The sequence below is a fragment of the Pristiophorus japonicus genome, chromosome 9, assembly GCF_044704955.1.
Source record: "Pristiophorus japonicus isolate sPriJap1 chromosome 9, sPriJap1.hap1, whole genome shotgun sequence".
Classification (NCBI taxonomy): domain Eukaryota; kingdom Metazoa; phylum Chordata; class Chondrichthyes; family Pristiophoridae; genus Pristiophorus; species Pristiophorus japonicus.
This window is the reverse complement of record NC_091985.1, coordinates 79825655-79847447: the sequence shown is the minus strand read 5'-3', so window position 1 is coordinate 79847447 and position 21793 is coordinate 79825655.

Sequence of the window (21793 nt, the reverse complement as noted above, 5' to 3'; positions counted from 1 at the left end):
AGAAGGTGTAACCACCACCTTGTTCTTTGAGCTGGCCTTTCCAATCCAGTAGCCTGACCTCAAGCACTGACCTGGAAACCCATTCCAGCTATTGATCACCCTCAGTAAAGAAATATTTCCAGTTTTCTGTTCTGAACTATTATCTCAAATCTTAGAGTGACTACACCCCAGAAGCTACATAAAGGATAAAGATTACAACCAGACATGCATATTTATGTATATGTGGCATATGAAAAATGTCATGTTTCTTCATTTCTACGATATATCACAGCAACATCTAGCATGTAAAAAGCGAGGCAAATTAGAACAGAAATAATGGACTGAATTTTCATATTCATAACAATAATAAAACAAAAAGTCTGATATCTCAAAACTCCTGAGATCTTCCATCTCAATGACAGAAACTGTATTAATATAGCATAAGCGAACAAAAACATCTTTAGAGCTGAGTGTGGGGGGAAGACCATCTGTAAATACTTTCATATAAGGAATCAAGAAGTGCTTCAAAATTGAATTAGACATACTCACCATTAACATGCAATGGGGAGGGGGACACAGGTTCTCACGGTTCTTCTGTAAGGAAAGGGTCACAATGACTTTGAAAATGAAGATGTAACATTGAGAAGGAAACTTGGGCCACAACATCAGGAAATATGTCGGTATATGTTAAAATGGATGTTGTTGGTAAGCTGTACTGATGTGAATGAAGTGCTGTAAACCAACAATACCTATTTGCTATTACATTCCAATTAGGATAAGAGCTCTGTCATTGAAGTTGTATTTATTTCAGTTGCAAGCAAGAAAGAACTTGCTCTTATATAGTACTTTTTGCATTACAAAGTATTTAACAGCTAATGAAGTACAATTGAAGTGTAGTTTGTGGGATCTTTCTGTGCACAAATTGGCTATCACGTTTCCTATATTACAACAATGACTATGCTTCAAAAAGTATTTTACTAGTTGTAAAATGCTTTGGGGCATCCTGAGGTCATGAAAGGTGCTATAAAAATGCAAGTTAATTCTTTAATGGGAACGGCAAGTCTGAGCTTCTTTTTGAATGCAACACTGAAATTCTATTCAGGTCCATTCTTTTTTTAGCAATGGCTGCATATGCAATGTGGTGCATTCCCAGATTGGACATAGCTGAAAGTTATTAGCAGCCAATATTCACAGGAAAGTGGTATTGTTGGTTTACAGCACTTCATTCACAACAGTACAGCTTACCAAAAGCATCTATTTTAGCATCAAGGACTCTCAGGGCAGGGATAGCACAGGCTAAATGTAGAGTAAAGTTCCTCCCAGAAGCCACCTGCATTCTCAGAGTGAGATTACAATTTAGTCCTACTTTGTGGGCATTTTGCGTTGTAGATCCTTGCTCGTTTATTTTGTGAAGAACACTCAGACACCATTTGAACTCAAAGTCCCGAATGTAAGGACAGTGTGTTAACTCACAGCTTCACCTAGTCACTGATCACAAATAATGAATATGGTGGGCGGTGCACTTCCAGCACAGAATGAGCGCACGCATGTCGCTCACCATATTGGGCTCTTAGGTGCCCATTCTATGCCTTCAAAACGGCCATAGCACAATCAAATTTCTAAGCCTTAAATTCATTTCTGCATCATATTCTGTTATTGTTTTCTACAAATAAAATAATTAAATTTAAAACCAACTTAATGACTGAAATTCATACTAACATCAAGAAAAAGGTATAAGAAAACAATCCAAATTCTAAATAAGTGTCCTCTGTTAATATTTAGCATGTCAAATGCTGCTGAAGTTAATCCCAATCTTGCTATTGTATCAAAAGTATTTCATTTGCAATGTTCTCTGAATGAACTAAAAAAACCCTGTAATTTGTACACTTTTAATTGCGTTGTATAAATGCTTATGAACCAGATTCATTGTTTACAGCTCTGACTTGCAGCCTGGATCATGAGAATCTCCTGATCGGACTCAAAAGAGTCAGTTCGTCTTCCTCCTTGCAATCAATTTGCAATTGAAATTTATGAGGTGCCAAGGGGAACTGGTACTACCACTGACCTTTAACCTTTTCTGAATGTGGTGAGAAAGAGTCCTTGAATGCTTGAAATGGCTCGATTGTCTAATCCATAGACACATTAGGGACTCTAATCACTATAAATCAGAATTTTTTTTGCTGACAAATACATTTGCTATCTATATTTGCACAGGACATAGTCCTGAAAATGTAAGTTTACTGCGTTTAATTACTAATCAATTTCACAACATACGATAGGCATTTTATGGATTTTCTGTCATGGTACTCCTTTTGTTTATGTATACTTTTCTTAACTCGGTCTGGACTCTAAATTTATCCAATCACTCTGTAGGAGGTGTGAACACAACCTGGTCTGCTCCTATTGTGCTTTACGAGGTGAGAATTGCAGTACTACAGCAGCTGTTTTTGCTACTGCCGACTGCTGCTTTTAAGCTGTTTCTGTATCATGCAAAATGCGATCTTAGTGCCAGTAGCTCCCAACAAAGGTTAGCATGCAGGTGCAGCAAGTAATTAGGAAGGAAAATGGAATGTTAGCCTTTATTACAAGGGGGATGGAGTATAAAACTAGGGAAGTCTTGCTACAACTGTGCAGGGTATTGGTGAGACCATACCTAGAGTACTGCGTACAGTTTTGGACTTATTTAAGGAGGGATGTACTTGTATTGGAGGCAGTTCAGAGAAGGTTCACTAGGTTGATTCCTGGGATGAAAGGGTCATCTTATGAGGAAAGGTTGAGCAGGTTGGGCCTGTACTCATTGAAGTTTAGAAGAATGAGAGTTGATTTTATTGAAACATATAAGATTCTGAGGGGGCTTGGCAGGGTAGATATAGATTCCCCTCCTGGGGAAATCTAAAACTAGGGGGCATAGTTTCAGAATAAGGGCTCGTCCATTTAAAACAGAGATGAGGAGGAATTTCTTCACTCAGTGGGTCATGAATCTTTGGAATTCTCTACACCAGAGAGCTGTGAAGGCTGAGTCATTAAATATATTCAAGGCTGAGATAGACAGATTCTTGAATATCAGAGAGTCAAGGGTTATGGGGAGCAGATAGGAAAGTGGAGCTGAGGCCAAGATCAGATCAGCCATGATTTTATTGAATGGCGGAGCTGGCTCGAGTGGCCGTATGGCCTACTCCTGCTCTTATTTCTTATGTTCTTATGTTCTAACAAGTGGACTTTGGACAGCCAGTAACAACACCAAAGTTACCAGATTTGAGAAGACTCATTAAAAATGGGTCTGCCAAGCTGTCGGGCTTAGTGAATTTGGTATATTTACTTTGGTGTTATCTTCAGCTGGTTTTATTTCCAGTCAGTTGAACCTACATTACCACAGTGACTACACTTCAAAAAGTACTTCATTGGCTGTAAAATGCTTTGGGACATCCTGAGGTCGAGGAAGGTGTTAATAAATGTTAGTCTTTCTTTTAATGGTTGAAGGTGGAGTCAGGGCATTGGGGTGGGACTGATGCAGTTTATAAATATGGCAACTGAGGCAGCATAGGCATGGGAGTCTGCGTGCAGCTGGCACAGTCAGGGACAGGAGTGCTTGGTGCATTGTGGGGATTGAGCCTCTGGCTGTGCCGAACACTCAGTGATATTATAAATACAAGAAACATGTGACAGTATTATATGTAGCACTCAGTTGGCCCCTTCTAATGATCAAGGGAGCAAGAGGAGGGTCTCATGGAAGACCCTCCTTAAACCCTATCTCTTTGACCAAGCTTTTGGTCACCTGTCCTGATGTCTCCATCTTTGGCTCGTTGTCAATTTGTGTCTGATTACGCTCCTGTGAAGCGCCTTGGGACATCTTGCTACATTAATGTTGCTATCTAAATGCCAGTTGTTGTTATTGCTAGCATAAATTAAAATTAAGCTGGTTCACCTGCCAGAATTGAAATAAAAATTCTCGCACCATCTGTGCTGCAAAGTGGCTGTATGTTGAAGTTGTCATAATAAAGCACAGGGCTGATTTTAAAGCAATTTTAAGAAGCTCAAATAATTTCTAATTAGATTTTTTTTCCACAGCTGATAATGTCTGGACAGTGAAAGGGACAGAACAGCTGCTGTGTGGAACGTGATAGCGTGAGGAAAGCAAAAGCCACAGTTTCTAATACTGAGAAACTCACCTCATCCCTTGCACTGCAGCACCAAGGGCAAAATGCAGTCAGATCTTTTCAGGATCTCCAGAGATTATTTACTATAACACAACTCCTCGACCTTTAATCTGCCCATAATCTTCAAATGTACTTTAAATCTATTTTATGTTTCTTTTCTTCATTTAATTTCTAAAATAAATTAAAATACCTCCAGGCCTGAAAAAGTGCCAGATTGATTTGCAACTTTCAGCACCAATGTTGCTCAATGATTCAACCGACAGATAGATGTGTGAGTGACAGAAGCAGAATTTCCACCATGTGTCAAAAGGGAAAAAGAATCGTGCTGTTGTTTACAATTTTAGGTGTACAGAATAAATGTGAATTGAAGAATAGATTTTGGACACCCGTAGCTGGAAAAGTTTAATTTTCTGTGACTGAGCAAATACATAAAACTGTCCCGGTTCAAGCTGATTCTGAGGAGGCAGCTCAGGTAATGCAAAAAGAGTTGGACAAGCTGCGAAAGTGGGCAGAAAAATGGCTGATGAAATTGAATTGGAAGAAGTGTAAAGTCATCATCATCATCATTGGCAGTCCCTCGAAGCGAGGATGACTTGCTTCCACGCCAAAAAGGGATGAGCTCACAGGTGTTTCAATGAAGAACCTAATATTCCAGATCCCGAACTACATCGTGAAGGGTGAAAGATGCCTGTGCTTGGATTTTTTTACCGTGTGGTGGGCGTTGCACACCAGCCACCACACAGGCTTGACAGAGCTAGGTCTTGGTCCAGTGGCAAGGATTACCCAAGACTAACTGGAGACTAGCTCTGCTACACAGACCGAGCACGCACACATATTGCAGTGTGGGCTGACCCGTGCTGCCCCTGGGCCCTCGCCTATTCTGGGTCCCAGATTCACGCCTCTCCTGGGCCCCGGTCACTTCCCTCTACAGACTCTTGCCGCTCCTTCGCCCCTCCTGCTGCGCTTGCCCACACTGCAATCAGCGACCTGGCTTTGCAGCCATCGCCCTCCTGCAGCAGCACGAGCTGCTCCCTGCAGTGGTATGCTGCCTCACATTGCTCTCTCCAATGGCCCTGGTCTGCTGATGAGCCTGGCCGCCGCACGGGGGGGGGGGAAGTGTAAAGTACTGCACATGGAAAGGACCCACTTACGTCATGAATGGTGTGGAGATGTGATGAAATTGAATTAAACCTGAGACACTAGTAGATTCTGCACTTAATGTTGAACTACACAGCCGAAACAGTAGAGTACAAGTCAGAGGAAGCCATGGTCAAACTGTACAGTGCTCTGGGCAGATCACACCATGAGTATTGTGTCCAGCCATAATCATGGAGACACAAAGAAGATATTCAAGTGTTGCAGGCTGTTCAGGGAAGAGCTACACAATTGATCCCTTGAGTCAAAGGGCTAATCATTGTCTCAGGCTGAACCTAAATTTTTGCAACCTCAGCATATTATTCAGCCCTGAGCTGAGCTTGCAGCTATCATAAAGACCACTTACCTCAACATCTCCCACCTCCGTTCCTGCCTCAGCACATATGCTCCTGAAACTCCCATCCATGCCTTTGTCACCTTCTGACTCAACTATTCCAGTTATCTCCTGGCCAGCCTTCCATCCTCCTCCCTCCATAAACTTGAGCTTATCCAAAACTTTGCTTCCCATATCCTATCCCACACCAAGTTCCGCACATCTATCACCTTGTGTTTGCTGTTCTAAATGGGCTCCTAATCCCCCAATGCCTTCAGTTTTAAATGTTCATCCCTTAAAATCCCTCCATAGCCAAATAGAATCATAATCATAGAGTGGTTACAGCACAGAAGGCGGCCATTCGGCCCGTCGAGCCCGAGCCAGCTCTCTGTAAGAGCATCTCAGTTACTCCCACTCCCCCACCTTTCCCCTGTAGCCCTGCAAATTTTTTTAATTTCAGGTACAAATTCCTCCCTAATCTCTATAACCTTCTCCAACCCAACAACCCTTTCCAAACTCTCTATTCCTTCAAATCTGGCCTCTTGTGCATCTGTTCTTCTCTTCTATCACTATTGGTGGCTGTGCTTTCAATCACCTCGGCCCCATGCTCTGGAATTTCCTTCCTAAACCTCTCCACCTCCATCTCCTCCTTAAAACCCACTTCTTTGACAAAGGTTTTGGTCACACCGCCTAATATCTCCTTCTCTGCCTTAGCATTCATATTTGCCTGATTATGCCTCTGTGAAGTGTATTGAGATGCTTTCCAACATTAAAGGTGCTATAGAAATATATGTTGTTGTCAGTAATCCTTTGAACGAGAATAGGTATTTGATCCATAAACTCCAACTACTGTCCACAGATATTGGGAATGGTTTAATTGCTGGCAAGTGTTTATGTATGTGAATTTGCATACTGGAGGAAATAGACAAAATCATTCATTTAAATTAATGGAAGGAAAATCATTTGTTTCTCCATTACAGCTTTAAAATTCTCCCCACTCAATTTTTCTCTTTTTGCCGATACTTTATGTCCGGGTGATGCAGACAAAAGTATACACCATTATATTTATTAGCTGAACTATCACGGAATATCTTGATAGGAAGATATTTAATGTCTCAAGATTAACACCTGTGATATGAAAGGCTTCTTTTGGGTTAAAGGCTGTGCCATAGCTACTCATCTTTAGCTGAGTGTTCAATATCCTTAATTCAGTTTCCATAGTCTAAATTGAAAGTTGGACTGTGGGCAGGATATTGCCTCAATCATGTACAAGATCACACTGAGAAGTTTATAAAAGATTGTTTCCTCCAAAAGTCTTTTGGATTATTGAACTGTATAAAAAAATATGTTCTGAAGGAGTTATTTTAACACCTTGCGCACGGACTCATTTTTTGTTGTTCCTAAATATTTGTACCATCAGTACCTTGGTATTTCTTTCTGCTACTATGTAATGATCTTATTTTTAAGTAATTCTGTCAATAATATTTAGCCTGAACATCATCATCATAGGCAGTCCCTCGGTATTTCTTTCTACTACTGTGTAATGATCTTATTTTTAAGTAATTCTATCAGTAATATTTAGTCTGAACATAATGTTTTGACAGTGTGCTGTTTACCTTCTTTCAGAGTAGACAGAAAGAAGAGCACGATGAGCTGCTCATGGGATCTCCAGAGCACTGTGCTGCCAATATAAGCTGCTTGTTTGTCCCAGGCATACGATCCCATTCATAGCACAAATAATGGCTCATAGACTTGTCTTTCTTCTGTGAACACAAATTGGGAGGAAGCCTCAACTGCAAATGTAGTGTAAGTCCGACAATATTAAAACTTTACTCATAAGGTTGGACAGTCTTTTACCAATATGATAAAATGGAATAATTCTACAAATGGCTAAATACTTCTCCAAATAATAATTCCTCCTTTTTGAGTGAATTATCATATTATCAATACCTGTTCCCTTTTTTTGGATGAACATTTATTATTTCAATCTATTATATCAGCCACATTGAACACTAGTCACAATATCAGCTCAGATCCAATATACTAGAACTGGCCAAATTTTGATTGGCTCGATTCTCAGGCCTGGTTTTCTGTGTACCATTAGAAACCAGGCCCCGTGGCATTCACCAGTGCGAAGTTGAGCCTTTTAGTCATGAAAGTATGTGAAACTGTGTTAAAGTGCAGTGTGTTACAAGAGACATGGTGTGAGTTCAACTTTAGTCAGCAACTTTGGCCTACTGCCTGCCCTGCATACTGTCTTTTTTTTAGTTAGAACTTGGGAGGGAAGGATTCAAAGCACACAGATCAGCACAAAATTTGAACTTACAGTAAATGACTTCATCAATACTCCATTTATCAGTAATTACTGACTCCATTAAAGCAAAGTTTACAACATAGACAGAAACAGAGCTTAAAATATGCCTCAGCAGATGGACAGAGAGTGTCAGTGATGCCATATTTCAAAGGCATCTGTGAGTTTGTTATCATTTAGTTTGGAGTCAGAAAGACAGCATAAACCAGGGTTGGTTGGGAAGAGAATGATTTACTTGACCTTGCATTTGTAGAACTGACAGCACGAACCTCATTAATTCCCTGGGTCACTCTCAAAGACATAAATTGGTTTGAAATCGAAATAAGTGGAGATTTACCAGACCTGTGCAAGGGATTATGAAATCTCTATAACCCAGGAAAGCATTTCCAAATCATTCTTTTAATAAATCAAACTGACTTTTAGGGGAAGGCTAATAAGTTTAATCAGGGAGTTTTGGAACTTTTTGTTCATATCAAACAGAAAATATAGTTATATTTCATTTGAGTATCAACTAAGAGTGATAATTCACTCCTATTTCTTCTTGGCCTGCTTATTGCTGTTGTTAAAAGCCACAGGCATTGAAAGAAATGGAAGCATAAATAACATTAGTGCACTCAGCTATTTTAAAAAGTCTCAAATATCTTTTGGCTGTTGCTCAAAACTTCTCAACTGAAAATAAGCCTTACCTTTTCCATTTCAATCTTTAACCTCATCTTCGCTGGAAACACAGATGTTTATACCATGATTTTAAGCCAAGCTAATTCTTCTGTCTTTCAAATTGTCATTTCTACTTTTTTTTTGTTATTATTCACATAAAAGTGAGAGAGCCCTGGGCCAGGGGCCAGGTCGCTGGCAGTAATTCTGCTAAAAAGAGCATCAAGACTTGGAGACTAGCCAGCTATAAACACTATTCTTTGCTTATTTTTGACTCTTTTGAAGATTGTTACTTTCAGTTATAATAGAAAAACAAACACCAATTAAACAGGACAATTGGAGAGGTCTGAGAATCAGGAAAATGAAACAGAGGCAAAAAAAAAATGTGTCAGATGCCTCCTTACTTTAAACAAACAATTTTTTTTAAAACACAGTAAAAGCTTTGAATTTTTGTAGCCGGAATTTATTGTGGTTAGACTAGGGTTATCTCAATCTGCAAAGACCACATCATTGTAGATTTTCAGTCATCCAACACTGAGCACTCGCTGTCAATAACAGTCTACCATAGAAAGATCTGTTATTAAAATAGACAGTCAGAAGGAGTAAGAACATAAAAACGACTTCATTAGCAGGTCGTCATGGCCTAACTGACGATGTACCTCTGTTGCACAATACCCTCCTTAGAAAATGCCCCGACTCGAAGTGTTAGATGGCTCCCTCCCTTTCCTCAACACATGAGCCAATGCTTGGAAATAGAGATAGCTAGGATATTACATGGATGAGCAATCATTTGTAACTTTGTTGACAGGGATGAAGTGCAGGTTGTTGAAATTTGTTTCTGGAATGTTAGCAGCTTTCTCTTCCTTACATCTGGAGGCCTTGGCTTTTCTAAAGTTATTTCTGCTGTCAGAGGGCCTCACACAGAGTGACGATGGGCTGCAAGCCCTCCATCGCACAGACGAAGGATAAAGGATCGTGGGCCTGTTGCTGTCATGATTGAGACATATGTTATGTCCAGATCATCACACTATCAAGCCTGTCAATCATTTACCACCTGATTAGATGGACTACATCAAGCAGTGGGAGAGTGATTGTGTGCATGTGGGGAGAGGGAATGAAGGGACAGGCGAATGGGCAGTCTGAGAGGATACAGAGAGATTGAATTAATTAACACTATTATTTCTGACAGAATGTGAAGGAAAGGGGATATAAGGAAATGTAGTCCAATAACTGAGTGATATAAGAATCACAAATATGTACCTGTACTGTCAATATAATAACATTGAAGAAGATAGGATAAAAGACAAGACAGAACAGGACATGAATACCCAATTCTTTGTAAACTAATAATTAATATATAAATAAATAATAAAAATAGTAAAATAAGCTTAGGAACTCCCTTAATGCCTTAGCGTGTAAATTCACCAATTGGTGCATGAAATGAGACAGGTCAGAAAAGTCCTGGGATCAACCTATACTGAGTTAGCTGATGACAGTGGGGTTCTACAATTGTCTTCAGCTCAATGAGGGTAACATTGAGTTCAGCTGTGATGTCCCTATGGCCAAATAGCCTGCCAGCAATCATTGTCTGGGCTGACCCAGGAAAACTAAACACTTGAGTGAAGTAACAGAGAGCTGCCAGTGCCCATGGCAGCAAACCAAGCATACGCTAGGAAAGCAGAGGGAAAAGAAAGGAAAATTGGAAAAAATTAAGACTGGCACATTGTTTTACCCAAACCCCTCAACATTTTGGGCACTATTTAATTTTGAATGTAAGTTGTAAGTGTTGTTAAGGAAGATGCTCAGTTAAGTGAGCAGAGATAGTGGGGGTAAATTTCCTTGGGGCTTCTTCCACTCTGTCAACATAACTTCGGCGGTGACCCCCTTTATACGCATAAACCGTGTTTCCCCCAAACGTTGGCTGAAGTTACAGTGACGGTGTGAGAGATGTTATTTATGTAAACCTGTAATTACCATGTCTAACCACCAGAGGGCTTATCCCCTGGAGACCCAAGGGATCCCACAATCCCTTGGGAGCACCTGTATATAAGAAGAGGCACTCTGAGATCTGTAATAAAAGACTACGGTCATACTTACTTTGAGCTTCCAGTATCTATTCTGACTCTTTCTCCAAGACTGAACAAGAGAAACCCCAAGGAAATTTAACCTGGTATGTACCGAGAGATCTAGGCAGATAACAATATGTGGACAACAATGTCTGAGGGTTTGGAGTGAAAGTTGAAGTCATTTTACAACGACCAGCTTTCAGACCTGATTCAGATATTCAGTTAGTCAGCCATTGATCTCCATAGTTATTTTAATGTTACAGATGTGGTAAATAGAACACTTGTGATGACTATAGAATACAAAGGAGAGGACGGTGGCTTCTGAATACTAAATCCCAGAATGTTGTCAGGTTATGTACGCCAGGAAATCATAGAATTATTAAATGAATGAAGGAGGCCATTCAGCCCATTGTGCCTGTGCTGGCTCTTTGGTAAGCTATTCAATCAGTCCCACTCCCCTGCTCTTTCCCCATAGTCCTTTCAAGTATTTAACCAATTCCCTTTTGAAAGTTACTTCTGAATCTGTTTCCAACACCCTTTCAGGCAGTGCATTACAGATCACAACTCACTGCCTAAAAAATGTTTTCTCCTGTCGCCTCTGGTTCCTTTGCCAATCACCTTAAATCTTTGTGGTCTGGTTACTGACTCTTCTGTCACTGGAAACAGTTTCTCTTTATTTACATTATCAAAACCATTCATGATTTTGAACACCTTTATCAAATCTCCTCTTAACCTCTCTGCTCGAAGGAGAACAGCCTTAGCTTCTCCAGTCTCTACACATAACTGGTGAATGCAAAATAATATCGTCAATATTTGTTTTAATCAACTTTCCCAAGTTGCATATCCTATTTAGACAACATAGGAAACATTCGGAATACCCATGGTTTCATTCACACATTTCAAATGTGAACATGCTTTTCATCCAGAACAGTTAATGTTGTGGATAATTGGCAGGCGAATATAACTTGGTTCTGTGATATGGTCTGTGTGTGGAGGTTAGAATCTGTGAGCTCTGTATGGGCCTGTGAGTCTGATGGTCATGTGGGGGAGCACTAGTGTTGATACATGGTTCTGAAGGAAGTAGGACCTGGATGTTTAATTTTAAATGTAATATTGGTAGTGCAGAGATAACCAGGTTGGAAACATATGGAAAGGCAGGATTACCTGCAGAGAATGCGAAACAGATCAAGACTGTGAGGAAGAAATCTAACACAGAAAAACTAGAGGAACATTATGGGAGGCAAACAACAAGAGTACAAAAGAAAAATACTGCGGATGCTGGAAATCTGAACTAAAACAGAAAGAGCTGGATTTTCGGTTGTCTATAGCCTCAGTTAGCAGCCAGAGGGGAGCGTTAATGCAGACGTTAGAGCTTACTGACCTGGCGCACAGCTTTTAGCGCCCCGACAGAAAATTCATTAGTGGTTTACCGGAGGTGCAAACCAATAGCGCCTGGCTACTGACGGTCACTCCAATCATGATGAATTCCTGGTGCAACGCCCTCGCTTGAGCCCTGCTCGCTAAATTAGTTGCGGCCACCTCATTTAACGCCTGCCAATAATCATGTCTGAAAAATCAGTTGGTACAGGCTTCCAGAGTCGTTAACTGGTGACTACTTAAAGGGATGAGGATGCGCTTCCCTCGGAGGTCACAGTCAGTGCAACGTTTACACACAGAACGGTGCGTGAGCCTCCAAGTTTGCAGTGGCAGATAGGCATAAGAAAAAGTCATTTTGAAAACCTTAATGGGGGCATTACTAGTTCTCCAGCATCTCATTCTACATACTTGAGCAAGGCGGCGTGAAGAGAGAAGGGCTGTTGGCCATGTCAGCGGCCAAAGGAGGAGAGCCCCTAGATGTCGGGGCAGGTGGCCTTATCCCCACGGCTTTACTGGTGGCAACACTCATACCTGGTCCTGTCCAAGGAGCAGTCTATCAGAAGGCTGTGCTTCCAAAAGGAAGTGGTTACAGAGATATGCCATCTCCTGCAGGAAGAACTGCAGCCTCACATTGGCGCCAGGACTGTGCTGCTCATCCCAGTGAAGGTCACGGTGGCACTTGCCAACTATGCTACTTCCAGGCTGCATCAGCAACATATGCATCGTCTCACAATTCGCAGCACATCACGGCATCCACGACATCACACAGGCTCTCTATACTCATCGAATGGACTTCATTACTGTTATATATGTAAACCTGTAACTATGTTGTTTAACCACCAGAGGGCTCATCCCCTGGAGTCCCAAGGGATCCCACAATCCCTTGGGAGCACCTGTAATTAAGGAGGCCTCACAGGCTGGAGAGGCACTCTGGAGACCTGCAATAAAAGACTAAGGTCACACTTTACTTTGAGCTCACAGTGTCTGATCAGACTCTTTATTCATACACTACAACTGCCGATGAGATACAGATATCGAACCCCACCGCAACAATGCAGAGAACTGTGGGCATCCTGGAGAAATTTTCGAAGGGAGATGATTGGGAAACCTTCGTGGAGCGACTCGACCAATACTTCGTGGCCAACGAGCTGGAAGGAGAAGCGAACGCTGCCAAACGAAGGGTGATCCTCCTCACCGTTTGCGGGGCACCAATGTATGGTCTCATGAAAAATCTGCTTGCTCCAGCGAAATCCACAGAGAAATCATATGATGATTTGTGCACACTGGTCCGGGAGCATCTTAACCAGAAGGAAAGCGTTCTGATGGCGAGGTATCGGTTCCACACATGAAAGAGGTCTGAAGGCCAGGAAGTGGCGAGCTATGTCGCCGAGCTAAGACGCCTTGCATGACATTGCAAATTTGAAGGACATTTAGAGCACATGCTCAGGGACTTCTTTGTACTTGGCACTGGCCACGAAACACATATTTCACAAACTTTTGACTGCAGAGACCCCAACCTTGAGTAAAGCCACAGCGATAGCCCATTCATCACCACCAGTGAAAATACCAACCAAATCTCTCAGACACGAGTGCTACTACAATACTGTGAGAAAAGCACTGTTGATTTTGAATCGTAACATACAGGGCAGGACTCACATGCCTGCAGCTGCACGTCCGCAGATGTCTCAGAGTCCGCTATCAAGGGTGATGAATGCTAGGCCATTAACACATTGTTGGCGCTGTGAGAGTGATCATCATTCCCATTCATGTCACTTCAAAGGGTACATTTGCAAGGGCTGTGGAACAATGGGACACCTCCAATGTATGTGCAGGCTCGCTGCAAACCCTGCCAATCCTGCAACCCACCATGTTGCAGAGGAGGACAGATCCACGGTGGATCACGACGAACCAGAGCCTCAGACCGAGGAGGCAGAGGTATATAGGGTGCACACATTTACCACAAAGTGTCCTCCAATAATGCTGAAGGTTGAATTAAATGGACTCCCGGTGTCAATGGAGCTGGACACGGTCGTGAGCCAGTCCACTATGAGCAAAAAGACTTTCGATAAATTGTAGTGCAGCAAGGCCTCAAGGCCAGTCCTGATTCCATTTGCACTAAACTGAGAACTTACACAAAGGAACTGATTCCAGTAATCGGCAGTGCTACTGTAAAGGCCTCCTACGATGGAGCGGTGCACAAGTTACCACTCTGGGTAGTACCGGGCGATGGCTCCACGCTGCTTGGCAGGAGCTGGCTGGGAAAGATACGCTGGAACTGGGAGGACATCCGAGCGCTATCGCCCGTCAACGACACTTCGTGTGCCCAGGTCCTAAACAAGTTCCCTTCGCTGTTCGAACCAGGCATCAGGAAGTTCCAAGGAGCAAAAGTGCAGATCCACCTAATTCCGGGGGTGTGATCCATCCATCACAAGGTGAGAGCAGTACTGTACATGATGAGAGAGAGGGTGGAGATCAAACTGGACCGGCGGCAACGAGAGGGCTTCATTTCGCCGATCAAATTCAACGAGTAGGCCAGTCCTATTGTTTCAGTCCTCAAGGGAGACAGCACCATCAGAATTTGTGGTAATTACAAAGTAACTATCAATCGTTTCTCCCTGCAGGGTCAATACCCACTACAAAAGCCAGACGACCTATTTGCGACGCTGGCGGGAGGAAAGACGTTCACGAAGCTGGACTTGACCTCGCCTACATGACGCAGGAGCTGGAGGAATCATCGAAAGGCCTCACCTGCATCAACACGCACAAAGGTCTCTTCATTTACAACAGATGCCCATTTGGGATTTGATCAGCTGCGGCGATATTTCAGAGAAACATAGAAAGCTTACTGAAGTCGGTCCCGCATATCATGGTCTTCCAGGACAACATCTTGGTTACAGGTCGGTACAGCGTCGAGCATCTGCAGAACCTGGAGGAGGTTCTTAGTCGGCTTAATCACATGGGGCTCAGGTTAAAACGCTCGAAGTGCCTTTTCCTGGCGCCTGAAGTTCTTGGGGAGAAGAATCGCAGCGGACGGCACCAGGCCCACCGATTCGAAGACAGGCAATCGAGAACGCACCGAGGCCACAGAAGGTGACGGAGCTGCGGTTGTTTCTAGGACTCCTGAACTACTTTGGTAACTGCTTACTGGGTCGCAACACACTGTTAGAACCACTGCACGTCTTACTGCGTAAAGGAGACGAACGGGTATGGGGTAAAAGCCCCAAAAATGCCTTTGTAAAAGTTAGAAAACTGTTATGCTCAAACAAATTGCTTGTGTTGTATGATCCATGTAAGCGTTTGGTACTAGCATGTGATGCGTCGTCATATGTGACAGGTGTGTTTTGCAACAAGCTAATGAATCTGGGAAGTTGCAACCGGTTGCTTATGCATCCAGAAGTCTGTCTAAGACTGAGAGAGCCTACAGCATGATTGAAAAAGAAGTGTCAGCATGCGTTTATGGGGTAAAGAAAATGCATCAATACCTGTTTGGGCTCAAATTTGAATTGGAAACTGACCAGAAGGCATTGATATCCCTCTTTTCTGAAAGTAAGGGGATAAATACAAATGCATCGGCCCACATCCAGAGATGGGCGCTCATGTTGTCCGCATACAACTATGCCATCCGCCACAGGCCAGGCACAGAAAACTGTGCCGATGCTCTCAGTAGGCTGCCATTGCCCACCATGGGAATAGAAATGGCACAGCCCGCACATTTAGTTATGGTAATGGAAGTATTCAAGAGTGAGCAATCACCTGTTACCGCCCGACAGATTAGAACCTGGACGAGCCAGGACACCTTATTGTCCTTAGTAAAAAGCTGTGTGCTTCACGGGAGCTGGTCCAGTGTCCCATTAGAAACGCAGGAAGAAATTAAGCCGTACCAGCGGCACAAAGATGAAATGTCGATACAGGCAGACTGCCTTCTGTGGGGTAATCGGGTAGTGGTACAAAAAAAGGGCAGGGACACTTTCATTCATGACCTCCACAGTACCCACTCAGGCATTGTAATGATGAAAGCGATAGCCAGATCCCACATGTGGTGGCCCGGTATCAATGCGGACTTAGAGTCCTGCATGCACAAATGTAACACATGTTCACAGTTAAGCAATGCACCCAGGGAGGTGCCACTAAGTTTATGGTCTTGGCCCTCCAAACCGTGGTCTAGGATCCATGTCTACTATGCAGGCCTGTTCTTGGGAAAAATGTTCTGAGTGTTTGCAGATGCGTACTCCAAATGGATTGAATGTGTGATAATGTTGGCAAGTACGTCCGCTGCCATCACTGAAAGCCTGCGGGCCATGTTTGCCATGCACAGTCTGCCTGATGCCCTTGAGTGACAACGGGCCGTGTTTTACCAGTGCCGAGTTCAAAGAGTTCATGACCCATAACGGGATCAAACATGTTACATCTGCCCCGTTCAAATTTGCATCCAATGGTCAGGCAGAGAGAGCAGTGCAAACCATCAAGCAGGGCTTGAAGAGAGTAACTGAAGGCTCACTGCAGACTCGTCTATCCCGAGTTCTGCTTAGCTACTGCACGAGACCCCACTTGCTAACTGGGATTCCACCTGCTGAACTGCTTATGAAAAGGGCACTTAAGACAAGGCTCTTGTTAGTTCACCCTGATCTATTATGGGAAGTTCCCACCAAATTTGGCTACAATGTTACATCCACTGAATAAACTATTGAAAAAACAGGTCCATTGGAAGTGGTCAGAAGAATGCGACACAGTATTCAAGGAGTCTAAAAGCCAATTGGTAGAGAGCACCGTGTTAGTTCATTATGATGTATCTAAGGAGATCAAGCTAGCATGTGACGCCTCTCCATATGGAGTTGGGGCAGTGATCACTCATGTACTACATAGTGGGGAGGAGAGACCAATTGCTTTTGCTTCACGCACTCTCAGCGCCAGTGAACATAATTATGTGCAAATCGAAAGGGAAGCTTTGTAATTAATTTTACGGGTCAAGAAGTTCCACAAATACTTGTATGGTCGTAAGTTTACCATTGTTATGGACCATAATGGCGTTGGGAGTTATGGGCCCAAGTTTCGGGACGCGCCTAAAACGGCGCAGCCCGGACCTGGACAGCCGTTTTTCGCGCCAGAAAGTGCGCCTAAAAAAAACTTCCATATTCTCCGGCTCCCTACAGGTCTTCTGCAGCCGGGCGCAGCGCAGCACGAGCTGTTGGGGGCGGAGCCACGTCCCTGCGCTGAAAACAGTGCCGGGACCTCTGCACATGCGCGCTACAGTGGGCGCGCATGTGCAATAGCTCCAGGCGCCCAAAGCTGTGTGGGAGGGGCCCGAAGCATGCAGCCCCTAGCCCTGGCCGAATGGCCTCACTGGGGTTGCGTGAATAAAGCTCCTCCCACGCCCAGTTCCTGCTTCCTCCCGACCAGACTCGACCCCCGCCCCCCCCCCCCGCCCCCCTCCGGCGACCCGACCTCCGCGACTCTCTCTTCCCCCCCCCCGGACTTCCGCATCTCTCTCTCATCCCCCCCCCCCCCGCCGGACCTCCGCGACGGCCCCCCCAAGACCCGACGCCACCTACCTATAAATCAAGCCCGAGGTCTTGGGCTCGGCTGTTCAGCCTCCTTCTCTCCTTCCCTCCCTCCCCCTCATCCTTCCCTCCCTCCCCCACCTCTCCTTCCCTCCCTCCCCCCTCCTTCCCTCCCTCCTTCCCTCCCTCCCTCTCTCTTCCCTCCCTCCCTACATCCTCTTTCCTTCTCCCCCTCCCCTCCTCCCCCCCTTTCCCCACTCCCCCCTTCCCCCCTTCTCCCCCCTCCCCGCTTCTCCCCCTCTCCCCCTTCTCCCCCCTACCCCCCTTCTCCCCCTCTCCCCCCTCTCCCTTCTCCCCTCTCTCCCTTCTCCCCCCCGCACCTCCTTTCTCCCCTCCACCTCCTTTCTCCCCCCTCCTTTCTCCCAACCTCCCTTCTCCCCCTCCCACCTCCCTTCTCCCCCTCCCACCCCCCTTCTCCCCCTCCCTCCCCTTCTCCCCCTCCCCCTTCTCCCCTCCTCCCCCTCTCCCCCGCCTTCTCCCCCTCCCCTCGCTGTCAGAAACACAGACACTGACAGACAGAGAGTGAGAGACACACACACAGACAGACAGACAGATAGAGACACTGACAGAGACACACTGGAGGGGCCGTCCCAGCACGCTGTTGGCGGACTCCCGGTGCTGCAGTCGGTAAGTAGAAAATGTTTTATTTATTGATTTTTTTTTTTAATTTATTTTTTATTCATTTTTTTTGATTGATTTATTGGTTGATTTATTGATGTATTTATCATTTATTATTGATGATGGCTCTTTATTTGTAAAACTGAAGTGTTTAATGTTTGTAAACTTCCCTTTAAACCCTCCCCCCATTCCCTACGCCGAATTTGTAACCTGTGCCTGATTTTCTAAAGTGTAGACAAGGTTTTTTCGAACGTACAAAAATCTTCACTTACTCCATTCTAAGTTAGTTTGGAGTAAGTTTTCACTGCCGAAACTTTGAAAACAGGCGTAAGTGGCCGGACACGCCACCTTTTGAAAAAAAAATTCTGTTCCAAAGTGAAACTGTTCTAACTGACTAGAACTGGAGCAAACTAAATGCCGAGAATTTGAATTTCTAAGATACTCCGTTCTACACCAGTTGCTCCAAAAAATCAGGAGCAACTGAGGCCGAAACTTGGGCCCAATATATTAGCATGGATAGAGGATTGGCTAACTAACAGAAATCAGAGAGTTGGAATAAATGGTTCATTCTCTGGTTGGCAACCAGTAACTAGTGAAGTGCCGCAGGGATCAGTGCTGGGACCCCAACTATTTACAATCTATATTAACAACTTGGAAGAAGGGACTGAGTGTAATCTAGCCAAGTTTGCTAACGATGCAAAGATAGGAGGAAAAGCAATGTGTGAGGAGGACACAACAAATCTGCAAAGGGATATAGACAGGCTAAGTGAGTGGGAAAAAATTTGGCAGATGGAGTATAATGTTGGAAAGTGTGAGGTCATGCACTTTGGCAGAAAAAAATCAAAGAGTAAGTTATTATTTAAATGGAGAAAGATTGCAAAGTGCTACAGTACAGTGGGACCTGGGGGTACTTGTGCATGAAATACAAAAGGATAATATGCAGGTACAGCAAGTGATCAGGAAGGTCAATGGAATCCTGGCCTTTATTGCAAAGGGGATGGAATATAAAAGCAGGGAAGTCTTGCTACAGCTATACAGGGTATTGGTGAGGCCACACCTGGAATACTGCGTGCAGTTTTGGTTTCCATATTTACGAAAGGATAGACTTGCTTTGGAGGCAGTTCAGAGAAGGTTCACTAGGTTGATTCGGAGATGAGGGGATTGACTAATGAGGAAAGGTGGAGTAGGCTGGGCCTCTACTCATTGGAATTCAGAAGAATGAGAGGTGATCTTATCGAAACGTATAAGATTATGAGGGGGCTTGACAAGGTGCATACAGAGAGGATGTTTCCACTAAGTGGGGGAGACTAGAACTCGAAGGCATGATCTTTGCATAAGGGGTCGCCCATTTAAAACTGAGATGAGGAGAAATTTTTTCTCTCAAAGGGTTGTAAATCTTTGGAATTCGCTGCCTCAGAGAGCTGTGGAAGCTGGAACATTGAATAAATTTAAGACAGAAATAGACAGTTTCTTAAACGATAAGGGGATAAGGGATTATGGGGAGCAGGCAGGGAAGTGGAGCTGAGTCCATGATCAGATCAGCCATGATCTTATTGAATGGCGGAGTAGGCTCAAGGGGCCATATGGCCTACGCCTGTTGCTATTTCTTATGTTCTTATGTGTATTCTTATAAGCCCCTGACAGCAATCCTCCATCCAAAGTCCCCAGTTCCAACATTAGCTGCAGCCAAATGCAGAGATGGGCTTTGATTTTGTCAGCATATATGTATGATATTGAATACAGACGATCAGCTGATCACAGTAATGCTGATGCTATGTCTAGATTGCCTTCCCCATCACAAGTTACACCTGATAGGGAAGAAATGTTCTATTTTTCATACATTGATGAACTGCCAGTCACAGCTGAAGAGATTGGTAGAGCAACCAAACGTTATGTTAAAGGTGTATGATTGCTTCGCAAATGGCTGGCCAAACCAGGTAACAGACAAAGATATTCATCCATTCTTCATTTGTAGGAATGAATTATCAGTCAATAAAGATTGTATCATGTGGGTTGCAAGAGTGGTTATACCAAATAAATGCAGGTCCAAATTATTAGGAGATCATCATGACCAGCACCTGGGAATGTGCTTGACCAAGAGTTTAGCATGCGGTTACTTATGGTGGCCACGTCCAGATAAAGATACATCATCAATCAGTGTACGACATGTCAATCGGTAAGCAAGAAACCACCATCAGTACCATTACAGCCATGTGTGGCAAATGTTACATATTGATTTTGCTGTGCTAGAAGGACAACAATTGTTCATTGTGATTGATAGCCATTCGAAGTGGATCAAGGTGTTTCCAATGCGGAAAATAACAACAAGTAAAACAATAGACATTTTGCAAAGATTATTTTCTTCATTTGGCCTCCCAGAAGAAATTGCTTCTCACAATGCACCCAATTTTGTTCAGAAGAATTTGCACAGTTCACAAGCAAAAATGGTGTGAAACTTACCAAAGTTCCACTGTACTATCCTGCTTCAAATGGTGGAGCAGAGCGCACAGTACAAATTGTAAAACGTGCCCTCATCAAACAGATGTTGAATCTAAATCCAAAGAAATGACAATTGTCATTGGACCACAAATTGGCTAATTGTCTAATTAAGTATCATAATACCCCTCATACAACTACTGGTAGAACACCAGCAGAGTTGTTTCTCAAATGACAGCCACGAACCAGATTCTCATTGTTAAAACCAAACTTGGCACAGTTCGTGGAAGAGAAACAATTCAGACAGAAGGAGAATCATGATAGAGATAGGGTAAAAGAGAGAAGTGTGAAATTAAATCAGAAGGTGAGATTGAAGAACCATCATCATAAATGGTTAAAGTGGTTACCAGGAAGAGTGGTGAAGATATGTGGTCCTCGCACATATTTGATCAAGATGTTTGTTCATGACAGGTTAGGTTTTACCTGCAGACGTGGAAGTGGTTGAAGGTTGGAATGATTCAATTATGTCTGACTTATCAGATAGTTTTGATACAAGTAAAGTACCAGTAGCATATCCTACATCAAATGTACTGGAAACAAGTCCAAGAGAAAGTCAGACAAACAGTCTGAAGTTATAGAGAGTTCAAATGTAAATCAAGGGCATCTCTTGGAGGAAAACGTTCCTCAAGATCAGCCTCGAATGACTCTAAGTTCAATACCATGTTAGAAGGTTCTGTTCAAGAGCGAAGGTATCCTCTTCGAAACAGAAAACAAGTGGTAAGCTTGATTTGTAAATTCTTTATTATGTATAACCATGCAAGTTATGTATGATGATTGTTTGTTCTAATTACTTCTTCATTAAGGAGGGAGAAGTGTAATTATATATAGCTCCACCCAGTGGACTACGGTGGCATTGCAGCCATTGTTGTTCACAACAATAAAGAGGGAATCACCTGACTGGCTTTCTGAAGTTATCAGCCATCTTAAAGCCTGTGGATTTGTGAGGTCGTACCAAAAACATAACAGGCGGTGGCAGGGCTATTCGGCGGTGGCTCATAAGGGATCGGTTTGCTTAAATGGAGGGAGCTGAGTGATGCAGCTAATAATGAGTGCGCATTGTGCCACGATAATGCCACATCTCTGTCACAAGTCCACAGTCATACACCAGA